The sequence below is a fragment of the Macrosteles quadrilineatus genome, unplaced genomic scaffold, assembly GCF_028750875.1.
Source record: "Macrosteles quadrilineatus isolate MER2022 unplaced genomic scaffold, UCM_ALF_1.0 Scaffold_6__1_contigs__length_79288215, whole genome shotgun sequence".
In the NCBI taxonomy this organism is placed as follows: domain Eukaryota; kingdom Metazoa; phylum Arthropoda; class Insecta; order Hemiptera; family Cicadellidae; genus Macrosteles; species Macrosteles quadrilineatus.
In genome coordinates, this window is record NW_026542599.1 from 43,543,424 (window position 1) to 43,560,963 (window position 17,540).

At 30.3% G+C, this 17,540-nt stretch overlaps 1 protein-coding gene across 1 annotated transcript in view; it reads left to right on the forward strand.

Annotated features, from left to right (window-relative positions):
• Window positions 1-17,540, forward strand: part of LOC128996279 (patj homolog) — a 105,236-nt gene that overhangs the window by 50,085 nt on the left and 37,611 nt on the right. The window lies entirely within an intron of this gene.

The window sequence follows — 17,540 nt, forward strand, 5'->3', positions numbered from 1 at the left end:
ATTGTTATTTCAAGATGTGATTAAGCGTTAATGACACAGTAAAAATTATTTGTAAAATACGTTATGTAATTTTAAATAAAATGTACTATTATGTATTATAAAATGTAGCCATCAATATTTGTACTCACATGATACACAGTGAGCAATTTAGAGGCATTTTAGTTAACATACTACTGAGTACTGAGGCTGATAGGCTAATACATCCTTAATATCTCTACAGTTTAATGTCGACTGTAATGTCTTTTGTTATCATTAGGCCTACTGCTAACTTTCAGTCCTCCTTTCCTTCCTGTCTGATAACATTGTGTTTAGTGAATCTACATTTGTTGACCGGTTAGAAAATTAGTTGTCATTTTAGTTAGAAATGTATTGTATTGTATTATATTTGTAAAAAAATTCTGGTCCATTACGTTATCCATGGATTTTAAAATATTTAAAGTGACGTAAGGTTAGTGTTATTGTTAAAAGATATGCAATATTTTCGCTTTTAGTTCAAGGATTTTCACGAACAGTGGAATGGAATATTTGTAGTAAGAAAATATATTTGAAGTTCATTGTTGGTGATGTTTAGTTATTTTTAAAATTGTTTTCTGTTGTAAAAAGTTGTTGGAATACATGCAACAATACTGTAAAAACTACTTTGAAAGTAATTTGTGTATTAAACAAAGTATAAAACCTGTTTGTACCAAAATTCAATTTTGCTTTTGTAAATAATAATCTGTAGCTGTTTATAACAAAACAACTAAAAACAACTAACTATTGAAGTAGTATACTCAATTAGCTATTTCATCTAAACATGGTGGCTGTAAGTAAAAGCTAAACTCCACGAAATGTTTCTTTGGGTCAAAATAAAGAGAAAATCAAATTAAAAGGAGAAAATATGATAAAAATCTTTTGCTGACAAATAATTAGACTAACTGTCAGTATCATATTTATTCAAATCAAAGACTTTAACTACGAACGCACAGTATACTGTACAATAATTTAGAGTAACCTAAGTGTCTAACTACCACAAAACATTATTTTATCTAAACCTTGTTCTTTGCCAATTCAACAGCCTTTAGCAATGCAATTTATTTCTTTTTCAGACAGAGTTAAATAAACTATACTGACAACAACTCTGTATATCTTATGCATAACAATGACTTCCATCAGTGTTTCAAATAATGTGTCAATGTCAAATAGAATTTCCATTAGTTTTACTATTTTCTGTCCTTAGTCATTGGACTTTTAAATTTTTAATAAATGATCCTGACTAATGAAACAATTAATTGGTCTTAGTCAGTAACAAATCTACACAAGGCATCCCACATTATTCTACACTCATCCTTCACTCATAATTGGGTTAAAATATGCACCGATGTGGCGACCCCAACTCAGCTTGTAATAATAGTTTTTAATATGAACATATATCATTTGCTCATGATTTCCTTTACATTTTGTACCTAATACTGTGTCGTGTCATACAAGTTTCCAACTTATCCCTATGTTTTCAAGTTGCCGTTCTACTGAAAAAGTGTATCTTGATTTCGCAGAAAGTTGTTTGTTGTACGTTTGGTTTACCTGACATTATACGTTTAAATGTCAAAAAGGAATCTACAGATTCGTTATTACCTTTTGAAAAAAATATAAAAAATGCTTTTGACAAAGTTATGTTTTGTATTTAAATTCTAATGTGATGGCTATACTAAATATTAATACACCAACTGACCAAAGCCCCTCAGGAAAAAACTAACTAACTAGCATCTATAAAAACTACTGTGATAAAACAAGAGTGCTTGAAGTGATATGAAAGCGATGACAAATATTCCATGCATTTTACAATACAATTGAGAGCAAGGGCTGCACAATATTGAAATTCAGGAATAATATTCCTCAGCCAGGGGATATGTATTTCATCTCCTTTTAATGAAATTGGCTACGATTATTGTGTTCCCAAAACGTAATAGATCTTTAAAACAATTGGAGTCATAACTAACACTATTATGATAGTTTCATATTAATAGATTAAAAAATATAACACATATACTTACTAGAAAGTAACATAATAAGAAATAATAATAAATATTTATAAATTGTTCGTAACTGATATAACATAGGCTTATTGTTATGCAAGTGATTTTCTGAAATATGGTTAAACCAATTCACATCATTCTTCATGGTATTGTTTATTGTTCTAAGAAATTTCACTATGAACACATATCAATATCGGTTTCAGATTTTTAAAAATTAATTTATGTGACAACTAATAACATTTACAATTCTGCTTTTTATTTAAGCTGGGAAACTGTTTTTGAAACTCCATTTTAGCGAATTTCCCATATAGGGAATAAGCTATTACCGTAGGTCTCATGGTAAGACCTAGACCAGGGACCGATTTACTTTTTCGTTTTGAGTCCCCCAGAGGCCAAAAACACCATCCGTTCAAATTCATATATATATATATATATTTATATATATATATATATATATATATATTTATATATAAATAAAGATTAAACATTAATAAACTTAGTACCCAAGTAAAATTATTTATTAAAATATTTACTGACTATAGTTTCGGCTCTAAGGCCATTTTCCGAAATGGCCTTAGAGCCGAAACTATAGTCAGTAAATATTTTAATAAATAATTTTACTTGGGTACTAAGTTTATTAATGTTTAATCTTTATTTATATATAGTAGCCCTATTTTTCTATTTTTCATATTTATATATATATATTTATATATGCGTCCGTAAACGTGTAAACCTACATTTATTTGAACGAGTTCGCGAACCAGCATAATCAATCGGACCATGGGAACAGGGGTTTATGGGGGGTTTTATGGGGTAAAAATAGGTTTTTCCCATTTTTAACCCTAAAAATGAAAATTTTTGCAATTTATTTCTCAACCATTTTGTAGAGCTTAAAAAAAGAAATAATTTAGTATATTGAAGCGCTGTTTTATGCCTAATGGTCACGGAGAAAATTCAAAAAAGTGTAATTTAAAATTCCCATGTTATTCTTATATAGAAAATAAAAACTGTTGTAGTTTACTTGTTAATGGATATATGTTGATAAAATTTGGCAAATTTATTTATTTCATCCTATACTATTGACATATGGTCAAAAAACACTTTTTACCTTCCCCGTAGCAGCAAACCTAAGCACTTGTTAAATCCAATGTTATTTAAATTGGGAATAAATATGTCTTATTTATGGAAATATTTTAGTAAAAATGTAATCAGGCAAGTTGAAATTCGCTTAGTCTGCAGGTTTGCTGCGGCGAGGGTATTATATATTCTATACTTCTTCCCACTATTTTACAAGTAAACATAACACGTAAAAAGTAAAATGTAAAATAAAATAAAACCTACCAAACAAGCTATTTTCACTATGCGTAGCTAAAAGTATAACAATACAGGTACAAAAGACAATTGCCCTAAATATATAAATTTATAAAATTCCTTAATTTTTTTTGTTTTCCTCTTTACAAATAGAGAAAATATATTTTGCTCTCTGTCAGTTTACTCTAGTAAGATAAAACAGACAACCTCGCAGAACTTTAACAATTATAACCTCTTGAGTAATTCTACGGACAACCCTGTCAAATGTTAAGGGGGCAGTTTTGATAAATTTCAAGGACGATCTCACAGAATTCTAATATGCATATTTAGAGTAAATAACAAGACAAAAGGTTCCCAAAGTGTTTTAATGTCTGGGGAAGGAATAAAAACACATCTTAAACCTGAGATGAAACGCTGGGACGTCAAAGGTAGACAGGGACGGAGTTATATCGTACATCTCACATCAAACATCCGACTCCTTGACTGCTCAGTTCGTTTACGTATTCCTAACATTTCACCATCAGTGCCGCGACATTTGAGACAACAGTAAATTGTCTGTGTCGTATATACTTTAATACATTAGTACTACTGTGTAAAGTAATGGTTTTTGGGTACTGATAACACTATTATGTGGTAAAATGGTAGTGGTAGGGGAAGATATGTTTTTTAAACAGTACGAATTGTTTTCTATAAATTTGTATGTTTCATTTTGCAACATAAATTTTTAACAGTTTTTTTTTTATAAATGCTTAGGTAGGCTAATTGTTCAAAGTGTAAATAAGTAGGTCAAGTTTATAACCAGTAGAATATGAAATAGTCCAATAAGATATATACACCTTACCTAAATGCAGGGGTTTTCTAGCTGCTGAATACGAATGAGGGATTGTAGCCTATATGTCGAGCAAATCTTGACTACTTTTTTGTCAGGGCATTTTCCTAGAGTAGTAGGGATATTCTGCGGAGTAGGTCAATAGTTTAGTTTTCGTTGTCTAATCCACAGTTTGTCCAAAATTTGGATGTGCGGTGTTCCACATAAACCCATGATGTACTTAAAATAGCTTGTCATTACTCCGTTCACAAACTTTTGCCGGTTTTAGGGGAAGAAATCTCTCTTCACTTCATGCTACCCTGAAAACAATAGCTCAACAGCTGAGATTTTCAAAAAAGTCTGTCACCTGCAACATACATTATACAAAAAAGTGGTGGTGAAACTTCACACGAAACTGCCTACATTTTTTAACAAACTAGCAATGTAAAATGATAGCTTATTCCCTATATGGGAAATTTGCTAATAAAACTAAATTTTCTTTGTTGAAAACTAAAATCCTACCATCAACAACAATCAAGAAACATTAAGTACATCTCCATCCCCCAAAATTCCTATAACTCCTAAAATTGAAAAATCTGTTGTTTGTACTGTTTTTAAATTTTAAATTGTATAGAGAGAATGTCTTGGGAATGCAATTTCACTGCGTCTTGCTGAAATTGAGCCCGGTATGAGCTGTATACAAACAGAAACAACTAAAACTTCTATGATTAAAATATTTCCTCGCTTACCAAAATAACTTTTATACCTCACGGTATTTATTATAAACTCCCAGCAGTAATGTAAATAATTTAATTTTAGCTTTTTGGATTGTATATTCAATACAAACACAGAAGCGAACTGTTGGATCGATAAACAATCACACCACACCGTACTTTGGCTCATTCTCGGGCATGGACATGTATAAATTCCATTCGTTAATCTGCTTACATAATGCCTGGTCATGCACCTGTTTTCAAATAATATGCCCACATTTTTAACTTTCATAAGTGCAGTACAATAATTGTTTACAACCTAGTTTTATAAATAATGTTTATATTACCAGTAGCTTTCTTTATCTGGGTTTTGCAACGGAATATGAGTACAACATTAATGGTACATTTAATCAACTGTAGAAAGAAGCTAGTAAGATCACTAATTGTAGATTACCAATGATTTTCTAATCAACATCATCAGCATAGAATACTTGTATCACAGAAGTTATACCTACTATTGCAGGTTTGATACTGAAGTAGACATATATATTTATACCATCTTCATATGGTCATATTAACAAGTGTTGAATGAGTCGCTTTCAGAATGAGTTTCTGTAAAGAAGAGATTATATTCTTTTGTATATTGATCCTTTTATAATCGATTTGGCATCAAGAATGGTATAGGCTAGTTTACAATAACATGTTATTTTGGTTTGCCTTTTTTCAGAAGTTAATCTCTCTGTCAAATCAGTAATTTATATCATGAATGTCTGTAGATGGCTCAATTGAACTGAGTTAATTTTCATTTAATTTCAAATGTTTAACTTTAACAGTAGATTGGAATATATACTACTACCAACCAGCTGTAAGAATTGTGCATTAAAAAATTATATGAATGGTTTTAATCTTTCTGTTTATATGGAGCACCATATGCAGTATATCTTATTTCAAAATGTCGTGAGAGAGACATACACTAAACATACATCCACAAAATAACCTCTCTTTCTTTAAAGTGCGTTTCCAATTACGATTTAGCCATATAGATGAATGCACTGTGGATTGAACCCTGGAATTGAATGTTTGATCAAAGTGCTTTGAGCGGTGGCCAAAACTGAACTGCTATAAAATGCACATAAAGTTAAATCTGGGGCCTCTAACATAACAAATCCATTGAAACAGTACCGAGGCCTTTGTAAAATACGGAACACAATAGAATGCTTGTTCATTTGTTTGTTTCAAAAGTTATGGCTATTTATATTTTGTAAAGCCTTTGACCTAAATCGAGGCTATCTGATTTGACATTTCAGTGTTTGGTTTGTTTAGTGAGTTATAAATATGAATACCACACTAGACGCTAGTGTATGTATATCTAGTAATTCATATGCAGAGTGTTATGTTTTATGTTCAACATTATTAGTTATTGCAGTTCCCTTATTCTATATATTTAACTAATAATAGTGTACTTGTAGACAAAATATAAAAATCCAAACACAAAATGACAAAAAAAATCAGCTTGAAAATTAATCAGCTTATTAAAAAAAACTTTATTCAATTCGTACAACGTAGATTATATTTCCTATTTATCTGTCAACTTTACATTTTTTATTTGGATTCCTTACAAGCACAGCACTACCCTGTAGTAAAGTGCCTCTCGAAATTTGTTTTCCTGCCCCTTAAAAAAATGTTCTAGCAACAACTCCAATCGTGTTCATTAAACTCTCCTCTTCAAGGTACAAATTGAATACAACAACAATTCCCTAATTGTTTTTCAACTGTTCCAATTTCCCATATTTTATTTAAATAAATAGATCATTATTTGTTAGCAATGTAAGGGATTTGCAAATAAATTAGGGTTGATTTTAAATTCATTGTCATCAATGTTACAAAATCTTTTGGTAAGTGCAAAGTATTGCGATGATGCATATAAGAGCTTCCAATTTTAAAAATTGGCTGCTAAAAGAATTATTTTAATATTAATTTCTAAAATAACTATGTTTTTAAACACAATACAACAATTTCTAAGATCCAAACCAAATGACTTTTGGTTTTTGGTCATATGACTTTTGGTTTTATTTTTTTAAACTTAAAAACATGATAATTAGGACTGTAGAAACTATTAATAGGCCTACCTTTAACAAGTTAAGTGCAAAAAAATGATAAGCAAAAACTGTGTAAATGTGAAGAAAGTGCGCAGAAAGAGCCGGGAGCTCTTCTACCTAATACCATTGAATATATTAGTACGGACAGTAGTACCGACACCATCTTCTGTACACCTCTGTAGTTTTTAAGTCAGTAAAATTCAAACAAATATAATAACCATGAAAACCAACTTATATATCGGACAGAAACCTAATTAAATTGTATTCGATGGTCCACAAGCATTATAAATCAGTGAGGGAGTATGGGTTAATAAATGGCCAAACAGCAAATCGTATTTTAAATTGCGTTACAGAATGATCTTACTACCAGACAGACAACATGACACATGACGTGATTTTGTTGTAGTTGCCAACTTTGACCTGTCTGTCCGTGTCACTCATGATGGATGAAACGTTATTTGCAACAAAGTTAGCTGTAACCAAGTTTCTAGGATCCGTCATCCAGGGCGGTTAACTGAGGCAAATCATGTTAGCCGGGGTAATATAATAATCATAATAAAAAATAATGATAATAATGATAATAATGATAATGATGATAATAATGATATAATAATGATAATAATAATAATAATAATAATAATACTTCATTGTTTTGACATTAAAATTAATTCTTTTTAACTTAGGTTTAGTTTTAATTTAACTCTCTATAATTTCAATTTCTTAAGTTTTGAATACTAATTAGTAAATAATTTTCTTCCATTGTAATTCATATGTTTCTCATAAAACTTTGTTTTGGGGTGGAAAGTAAAATAAAATTTAGCAATTTTCTCAAATTATAATTCTTTACACATAGTTCATACCTTTTCAAGAATTTCTCAAAATTGTTCTTAAATAAAGTAATGAATATATATTGAGTAAAAAGTCATTAACTAGTAATTTTTAAATACTTTCTTAAAGAATTGGCGTGGTTTCAATTAAAAAATAATTCTTAATGCAGACTTCTGTAACTTAAATATTTGTTTAGTTTTGGATGAAGTTGAGCCCCATATAAGTATTGCATATCTAATGTTGGAAATAATTAATGAATGGTTACAGTAAGTAATGCGTCTTCACTACAGAACATTGGCAATTTTCTTCAAATAATAATAATTTTGGAAATTTTTTTACATGAGTATGTGAATTGAAGTTTAAAGTTTGGTCAGGGACATAAACATAAAAGTATTGTATGATGTGTAATTTTTTATCGCCGGCTTACCAAGATTTGTTGATTGTAAAGAAATAACTTTGAATGGAGAAGTAATTAAAATTTTAATAATTGCAAACTAATTTAGTTTGTGTTATAATTGACATGCTAAAATGTAAAATCATTTTACTTGCTTATCGGAATCCCCATTTAAAAAATACTGATTTATTCCTGTGTGTTTTTTTTTTAAATAAAAATATCAAATGTGTAGTTAACATATCCAAAAAATGTAGTTTTAGAAAAAGGACCAATAGTCAAATAAGTCTTTAAATTTTATGTTCTTCTTCAGTCATAAAAAGTTAGTTGTTTCATCACATATGTTGCTTACTGTATTGAAAAGTGGCAACAAAATGTTCATCTTCAAGTATCAGGTTGAGTTCACAAATTGGAATTAATTTGCTGTAAAACTAATACTTTCTGACATTCTATGGGTGATAGATGATCCATAAATTAGTCATTTAACTTTCATTGTTGGAACTGTATCCCTTTAGGTCTCGTCGTTCAATGTCTAGTATATGACCATAGCCTGATACAACTGATGTACGCCGTAGGGAGCTCGTGGTCTAATATTGATGGTACCATCACAGCACATAGCTTACCTTGACTTATTTATGCCTCAGTCAAGTACCATAACAATGCCTAACTAGGGGCAACAATCTTGTGCATTACTTATGTTGCCTAAAGTGCATACTCCTACAAATTATTTTAACAATCTGTTTTCATAAAAAATGTAAAAAGTAATAATCTTTATATTAGATTTTTTATTTTTTATATTTTTAAGCCACTGTCACACAGGCACTACTCACAAATCAGTAGTAGTCACAAATCAGATGGAACATTTTTTAGAACCAGTGTTGATTTAAAAAGCCATACTCAATATGTCAAATGTTATAATTATTGCTAATAATAGCAACAGCTTTGAAAGGTTATCTAAAACATGTTTTTTAAGCTACTAGTCGAAAATAAATATCAACAACTTTAAGTAAGTAGTTGACAGTTTACCAGAAAAATGGTATAATACAGGATAAACATCATAAAATAGTTTTGACTTTTTTAATATTAATAAGAAACCTAAATTTAGGAATCGGTTTACAGAACTTTAACCCAATGTTACGCTCAGTAGAGCGTCCTGTAACACAGCGTATATTGTTACACACACCACACGGCTGTCATTGCTGTGATATCAACGGTCTCATTTCGGTGAATCCAACAAGCATTTGTTCACCTTGTTTCATTAAAACTGTTGAGTGCGCTGTATATTCCGCTTCAACATGTCACATCGCCTCAATTTACAAAATATTACTCAACAAGTGGAGAATAGAGAATTTTGTTAGATATGAACCAAAGTGTAAATAAACCACTGAGAATACCTATGTGAAAGGAGGGAAATTTGATAACCCAAAAATAAGTATTTTCTTTGTTGTCCATAACTTTAAAATAAAAAAAAATAAAAATTTAAGTTAGGTTTAAAAAAGATGAGTATTAAGTTAGTTAGGTACCGTACTGTATGTTATACCAAAATGTGACAGTGAAATAAAATACTGGTGACTTAAATTATGTACACATGAAAAAATAATATTAAAAAAAGTCAATCGTGGAAGTATAAAAATCTTACTCTGCCACAAAAATAGTGTAAACGTAATTAAACATGAAATTTAAGTGCTTTAGCTGAGAACGGCCATATATTAATCCCACGATCAAAACTACAATGCGATTGTCTCCTGCGATCGCAGAATCATCCTTATATATCTACTGTGATCACAGCAGTACCTGTACTATTTTCTTGCAATCATCGCATTCTTATTACTAAACAATGAGAGAACAAAAAAATGCCCTCTTGAATGGATGCTTTGTCATAGGTAATTAGTGTATACAGTATTATAATCTCAAGTTTCTATGCAAAATTCTTAAAAAAGCATCGGTTTCCTGGTCGGATGGACTTGTTAGTCGGCATTTCAGAACACATGGCTTTGTTTTTAATTTAAATACAAATGTTTATCTTCTCTCTCCTACAGATGGTACGAACTAGCCGAACGTTCAAATTTACAGGTTCGGATTAGCGGGAGTCAGGTGTACATTAGTTAATCACATCGCCTAAGTTGTATTAACATGTTACAAGTATGGTGGGTTCAAAAGCACACCACACAAGCAACATTAGACATGTTCCGCAAACATGTTTGATCTACAAATGGCTGTCTCGGTCAAACCCCCCCCCCCCCCCCACTCTAATACACACTGAGTTTACATTGCATAACCTCTGACTCGAAATGTCGAATTAGAGTTTCATACCTTGTGCTCTTACAACAGTAAGGATTATAATTATTACTCACCAAAAGTACAAATCTGAAAAACACATATTATATTGATCTTGATAAAAAATGTATTATGAAAAAAAACATTCTGAAAGTTTTAGGTCGGAGTTATTTATTATTACTTTCTCCCCCTATACCATAGTATACAGGGTGTTCATAAAAGGGTTTCACAAACTTCAGGGGCTGATTTTACTAATCAACCTAAATAAAAAGTGCATATAAATATAGGTCGAAAAACATTTCGTTAGCCGCTAGCCACCATTTTGATTTTTTACAAAACAATTTATACCTAAAGAATTATCCAAGCTATGGAATAATACAGCGTTTTCATAAAATAATGGTGGGGTTTTAACTGTCTGTAGAACTATTATAAGACAAATTAAATATTTTATATTGGTTCCTCTGTATCCGGTAGCTCAAACAGTTTTGCTTACATTAATTAAAACAGCTGTGTTGATTGTTGTGCTAATTGGCAACCTACTCATTCTTTTAAATACACTTCTTTAAATAAGTTGTGTTTTCTTTACAAACGTTTTTTCCGATCATGATAAGGCGAAATGTATTTAAAGTTATTAAGTGAACTAAAGTCAGTGACTCTAGTACAACGGGTATTTACAAGAACATTTAACAAAGCTCACGTCATTAAAATAACATTTGTCATTGGAGTAAGCAGTTGATAACTACTGGGTCAGTTAAAAAGCAGAGTAGGCCTGGTAGACCACCAGTCTCGAAACTGCCAGTTGAAAACATAAGACCAACTTGTATAGGAAGTCTAAAGAAATGTAGTTTCCTCAACATGATGGAATGGAAGATGCAAACAGTCTTCATTATCAGCAGCATTGAGCCTCTCCATATTATAAAACCATTGTTAGAGATGCCTTAAATGTTTATTTCCCAATCAGATGGTTTAGCAGATGTGGCCCTACAGCATGGCCTCCAATAAGCATGAACCATGGTCTTTTTGCATTTTTTTTGGAGATATGTCATAGGCATTGTTAATTCTCAAAAAATTCAAAATTAGGCCCACTAAATCAGAGATGTACCTAAATTTATCAGAGATGTATTGTCCACTGTTAGAAGAGAAATGTTTCACAAAGTGTGAGCTGAAATAGATCATTGTCTGGATGTCTGTAGAGCAAGAAATTGCCTTATGTTGAAGTTTATTAGCTATGTATAAAATCTTTTTGATGTCAGGAATTCAACAAAACAAATAGGTATTGTTTTCGTACCTTTATTCGTTTTCATGTTATTTCTTAATAAAACCCCACCATTATTTTTGGAAATCCAGTATTATATTGTACAATTCTCGTATGTGGGACTACTGCTGTTAAGGCCTATATGTTTTATACATAAAATTCTCCTACTCTTACGTAATTCTCTCAAATTCTCACTAGAGATTGTGAGTAATATGAGTAGGTTTCTAAAAATATGTAGTACAAGTTATCCATAAAACCATCAAATAACTTACTATGCCAAATATTATAAAACTGTTTTTTATACCTAAAACTTTCTTTAGTTTTGTAAGAGTAGTTTCTCGAATATCATAAGAGCATGAGTGACATTGAGCAGGTATATTTATTAAAATATGGGAATAAGAAATCCCATGACAAAAGAAGCGGTCAGGTTTCATCGGATGAAATTGTTTACAACATCTGCCAAGAGGCACGCATTCAAGCAAATCTGAGTATTTTTATTTTCTTGACATGTTCTCCATTCCTATATTTGCTGAAGTTTGTTCTCACGAAATATATCTCGGACGTTTTTCATCTCAAAGTCATATTCCACTCAATTTTTCATAACTTGTCTGGTGTCTTTTCTCTTCTTGAACTGACATTTGAAACTGCAAACTCTAACCTTGAAGATTGTTTTTAGATTTTAATTTTGTATCACAAAAATCTTTTATTTGTTAAAATTTGTAATTTAAAGCTTCTCAAAAATAGCACAGTCAAGTTTCAAATTTCTGTAAAGCCAAACACAAGTTTGATATTCATTTGCCTAATGAGTTGAAAGGATAGTTAGATTATTTCAATTGTTTTGGGAATCTGTTGATTCACTTTTTTTATAGTTTGGGTGGAGACAAGTTTTCGATCAGTGTAGTGTTAAATGTTGAGTTAAAGAATTGTAAATTGTTTGGAATTTTACTTATGTTATTTTAATTTTGCTATGAAAACATGTTCAAAACCTTGAAGTAATTTCCTACTCGTCGTATGTCTTGTAGTGAACTATGCAGTATATTGGATGGGACGTGATGTTTTGAATATTCAAATGAAGGGTGGTGTTCAGGTTATTGGCTGCAGTGTTTGATGGCTTCAAAGGCTGTGCCAGGCTCGGACGTATGTTCAATGGCTGTTCAAGCAATGTTCAAGCATGATTAGAAAACACTACGTCTATTTTTAAGCATACCAATGACATGGTTTATATATTCAACATGCTTTTATATAGTTCAACAAAGTCTAAAGGTGCAGGATGTTCGCCCAAGAGACTCGGGTTCAAATCTTGCCAATCATTTTTGACTTATCAATTATTGGTGTTATCAAACTGTTGTTACAACAGATTGTACTAACTTTCTTATCCCGTTTTTAATTATAACAGGCTTATATTCCCCAATATAAATTAAATTAAGCTAGGTAGTTCATGACCTAAGGTCATTAAAAAGCTGAATTTTTAAAGGAAACATTTTGAGACCCTGTTTATCTATTTGAAAGCTTGTGGATGAGAATAAGCTGCATACTTTAAAAGTGTCCATAAAAAATTAGTTTTCTAACCAATTTAATCAATTAACCAATTTTCTTTCATTGTTTAAACCTTCAACTTATACCAATTAAATGTATGTTTACATTCACTCTGACTCTGCTGTAATCACTAACTGTTTTGTCCCGTCTAGTGTGACATTTAATAAAATTTACTTCACCAGACAATGTATAATGTTTGTGAAGTAATTAAACCTGCTAACAAATATATTTTCCTACTACTTTTTTATGAACCTGATAACATTTTTATGAAGGAAACATTACTCGCCTATCTGGTAGTTGATAAGACAATTTGTTCAAATTCCTATGTCCATTCAACAATTTGAAAATCTTAACAACTGCTCTGATAAAATTGTAAATTTTTGTTATTAAGTATTTTTATTTTACACATCAATTTTAACCTAGTTTGAGATTAAACTATTTTTAAAGGGATTCTTTAACACATAGTTGTCCTGTGTTAAAGTTAATTTCTTATGTTGAAATAAATCACAGAGTTTTTCATTGACTAGATGTCTTTAATAATAATCGTCCATGATATTACTGACAACAAGCTGTAGTGCAGAGTTTCAGACAGTGAATCACGTAGTCAATGTATGACCTTTGGTATCCTTCACCAAGTTGTTGGACTCTATTAGATAAGATTAAATCTAGCTGTGTGAAGGTATTGATTTTTTGCTTTAATTAAGGAATGTTTCAAGTCAAACTAATGCAAGTACATTTACTGAAGTTTTTCAGAAACTTGAATCAGATCTGCCTAAAAAATACTCAAAATTTGACAAAATTTAATATTTGCTAGTAATTAAAATGTATGTTGTTAGAATTGCATTAGTGCTATTAAACATTTTGTTACAGTTTGATGATTAGTCTGTGCTATTTTTTCAATTTTAACTCTATTACATTCCAGTTTTTGTGAAGAATATTCTATACATTTTTTTTTTATTATTTTGGGAAATGTAGAAGTACAGTTGTTTTGAAAACAATCTACTTAAAAGTCAAACGAGGTCTTATAATTTTACTCTTCTTCAAACTGTCTTCTTCACTGTAAAGGATGTACTTTGTAATTTTCAACTGCAATTTACGTTAACTACTTAACAACATTCTGCTTTAAACTTTAACTTAACACAACACTTTTTCCAACTAAACTAATTAATTTAAGAGATTGTAAAATTGTTATTACAATAATATTTTACTTTTAAGCATTTACAAATTCTTCAGATAAATGTTTCCTGTATAATTTTGACATTTGACTTAATATTAACTGAAAATATCTGTACTCTTCTTCTTCAAGTGTATCCTTTTCAATATTTGAAGAAATCCAGTAAAATTGTTCACGTCTCATTTAAACAGCTCTTACAAGAAAGTGTCTCATAATTCTTATTATGGAAACACTATCTCGTTCACGTTTTGACAGTGTCGAATTTAGGTTTTGACTGCACTAGTAACAATAATATGACCATAAAGTGTAAAAAATTATATTCCTGAAGAACATAGATATGTTCGGGCTCATGTCGGTTTTCAAGTGTTTTATCTTGTTTTTTAACCTATACCTTAAAGCTCTGCCAATCTTTAAAGATGATTGTAAAATTAATTTTAATTAAATTTTTTAATTGATGTTACTCACTACAGGATTTGTGTCTAAGATTTTATAGAAATATTCAGGGACTAGAATTCCCTGTAACTTGAATGTACATATAGAATACTTTTTGCAGCTTGAGTTTTCATTTTTTTAATGTTAAACCACTAAATAAGTTTTTTTGATCATTGATTGTTTTAACAACAGCAATCCCTTAATGGTCTCTAGACCAATGGAGGAGGAAGATCCAAAATGCCTCAATGTTCCTGGATTAAATAAACAAACAAACAATTAAAGACAGTGATTTCTGGATGTTTTATGGATACAACTTTTTAGATCTAATAAATAGGCCTACCCCTAACCAAAAATAACTTAAGTGCATTCTAAAATTGATTGTATTCTGCATTTTTGAAAAAAAAAAATATTTTAAACCAGTATTAAAACAATAAATTGTCAAGGCAATGCTAAAACTGCTTACTTGACTTAGCTGTAAGATGTATTCTCACAAATTGTTTTCAAACTGCATTCCGTATTAATATTGGTTTAATGTAATTACTATTTTGATTCATTATTCAGGCAACACTATTTGAATTGAGATTGAACAAAATGTCAAAAATAGTTATGAATACAAACTCATAAAATACTCTCTATAGAACATTCTCCTACGGGTAGACTAAACAACATTCGATGTCACTAACTTGAAACTTTGTTTAGAATACACAGCAATTGGCATTCCACCACTACTCTTGTATTTCATGTTTACTTGAAATGTTCTGGCTCTGGTCCAAGTGTGAGGGAATGTGGAAGGAAATAGTCCAAAGTGGTTTACATTCTATTAGCAGTCGGCTTTTAGTTGTGTGAGAGGCTAACAATGTTGGCATGTTGTTTATGTTTAGTCTTGTATAACTGTTTTAAAATTGTTAATTGTTTAATAATTTTAATTGTTATTAAGGCTACAACACATTTAATTAGGCTATATTTATTTTTCAAGAAAATATTATTACAAGAATAGTGATCACAAAATGATGTGAAACAATTTTTAAAGACGCACACGAAATACTGAAGGAGAATTTTTAAATTTTAGTATAGCAGCCAAGATGTATTTAGTAGTATTATTATTATATTTTGGGAAACACAATATTGTAGTCTTTGGTCTAATAGAAAATATTGTTTAAAAACTTTGTTTAGTTGTTAAAAAGAGTTTCATATTTCATCTAAATTTAAGAATGTTTAAAATTGGAAAATATTATTTACAAATAAAGCCTAAATCGCATAACATTTTATAACATTCATTATTATTTGAAACACGAAATATTCATTTTTAGCTTTATTTTTTAAAAAACTCGAAGTTATTATATTGTTTTGATTTTGTCATTTATTTAGTTTGTGGACAAAATTAAATAATCAGCGAAACACGTACACATAATGGCTAAACATACCTGGTCTGACTTTCCTTTACTTGTAATTTCATTTGAAACTTGCTACATATTCGGCGGTCTTTTAAATTCCGCCTTCGAAAGGGTAACAAAAGGATCCACTTTTTGAGGTTTCGTCAGAATAAGCTATACACATTTGACACATAACACAAAAAACGCTTAAAGATCAATTAACAATATATTACACGCGTGCCATTACATTTTGCCGCTGCAGGATTGGAAGCAGACTGACAAAAAACCACCGAAACAGAATATGTAGCAAGTTTCATGAATGAAACTACATGTTAAGGATTGTCTGTCTAGGAATGTTTAGCCATTATTTTTCTTACCTGGGGCTATTGAAATTAATTATAATAGGTACAAATTTATGTTGTAAACAATGTAAACACTGTTTAATGATGATTCTATTGTGTTCCTGATGCCATTATTCGCATGAAAGCGATAAGTCTTGAAGCTTAGCTTCCAGATTCGTAGAATGGCCAAAAATATTTTTACGCGCTTAGTAAAATAAAATTTTTTTCTAGTGTTTGTAATTTTATCTTAATAATCTGGAGCTGCATAAATAACTACTAAACAGCACTTGAATCTGTCATTAAAAACCACTATCCCTCTTACAGGTCTGTTTAGTATATGCATAATGTAAAGATACTAGAGGTAAAAAAAACTTAATAAAAAAATCGTTAATTTACTGTGATTGCTAATAATTATTTATCATTAATTATTACTTTACATTAATTCTCAACGTAGTTTACAATCATATCTAATCTTATAGAATTAATTTATACTAGTTATTCCGGTATCATAATACATTTTTTAGATTATTTGTTGTACAGAATATTTAGATTTTAAACACATTTGCACTAAACGAAGGTTTAACTGGGACAGGGTGAGTTTTACCGTTGGAGTAGCGGAAATGTAAAGTTGAATTAGCTGGGCAAACAGACGCGGCCACTACAGCAAACGTCCGCATTTTGCTGTTTTATAACTGATGTTAAGGTTTTACCACGATAAAACATGTTGCAGTCGTTCTCTCGAAACTTTGTTTTATGGAAATACTAGTGAATGAGACCGTTTGAATGAAATATATAAAAACTCTGTTTGTTCTATCTTTATGAACCAAGAAATCGCACTGTTGATATTCTGGTTACCGTAATTTTTAATTTAAGTTATGCACACAATCCTTGATAAATAACTAATATGGGGATTTTATTGAAATTATTTATACCTAGCAAAAATAATGTCAGTTTTATGCTTAAAAGTGATGCAGTTGTACAGAAGTC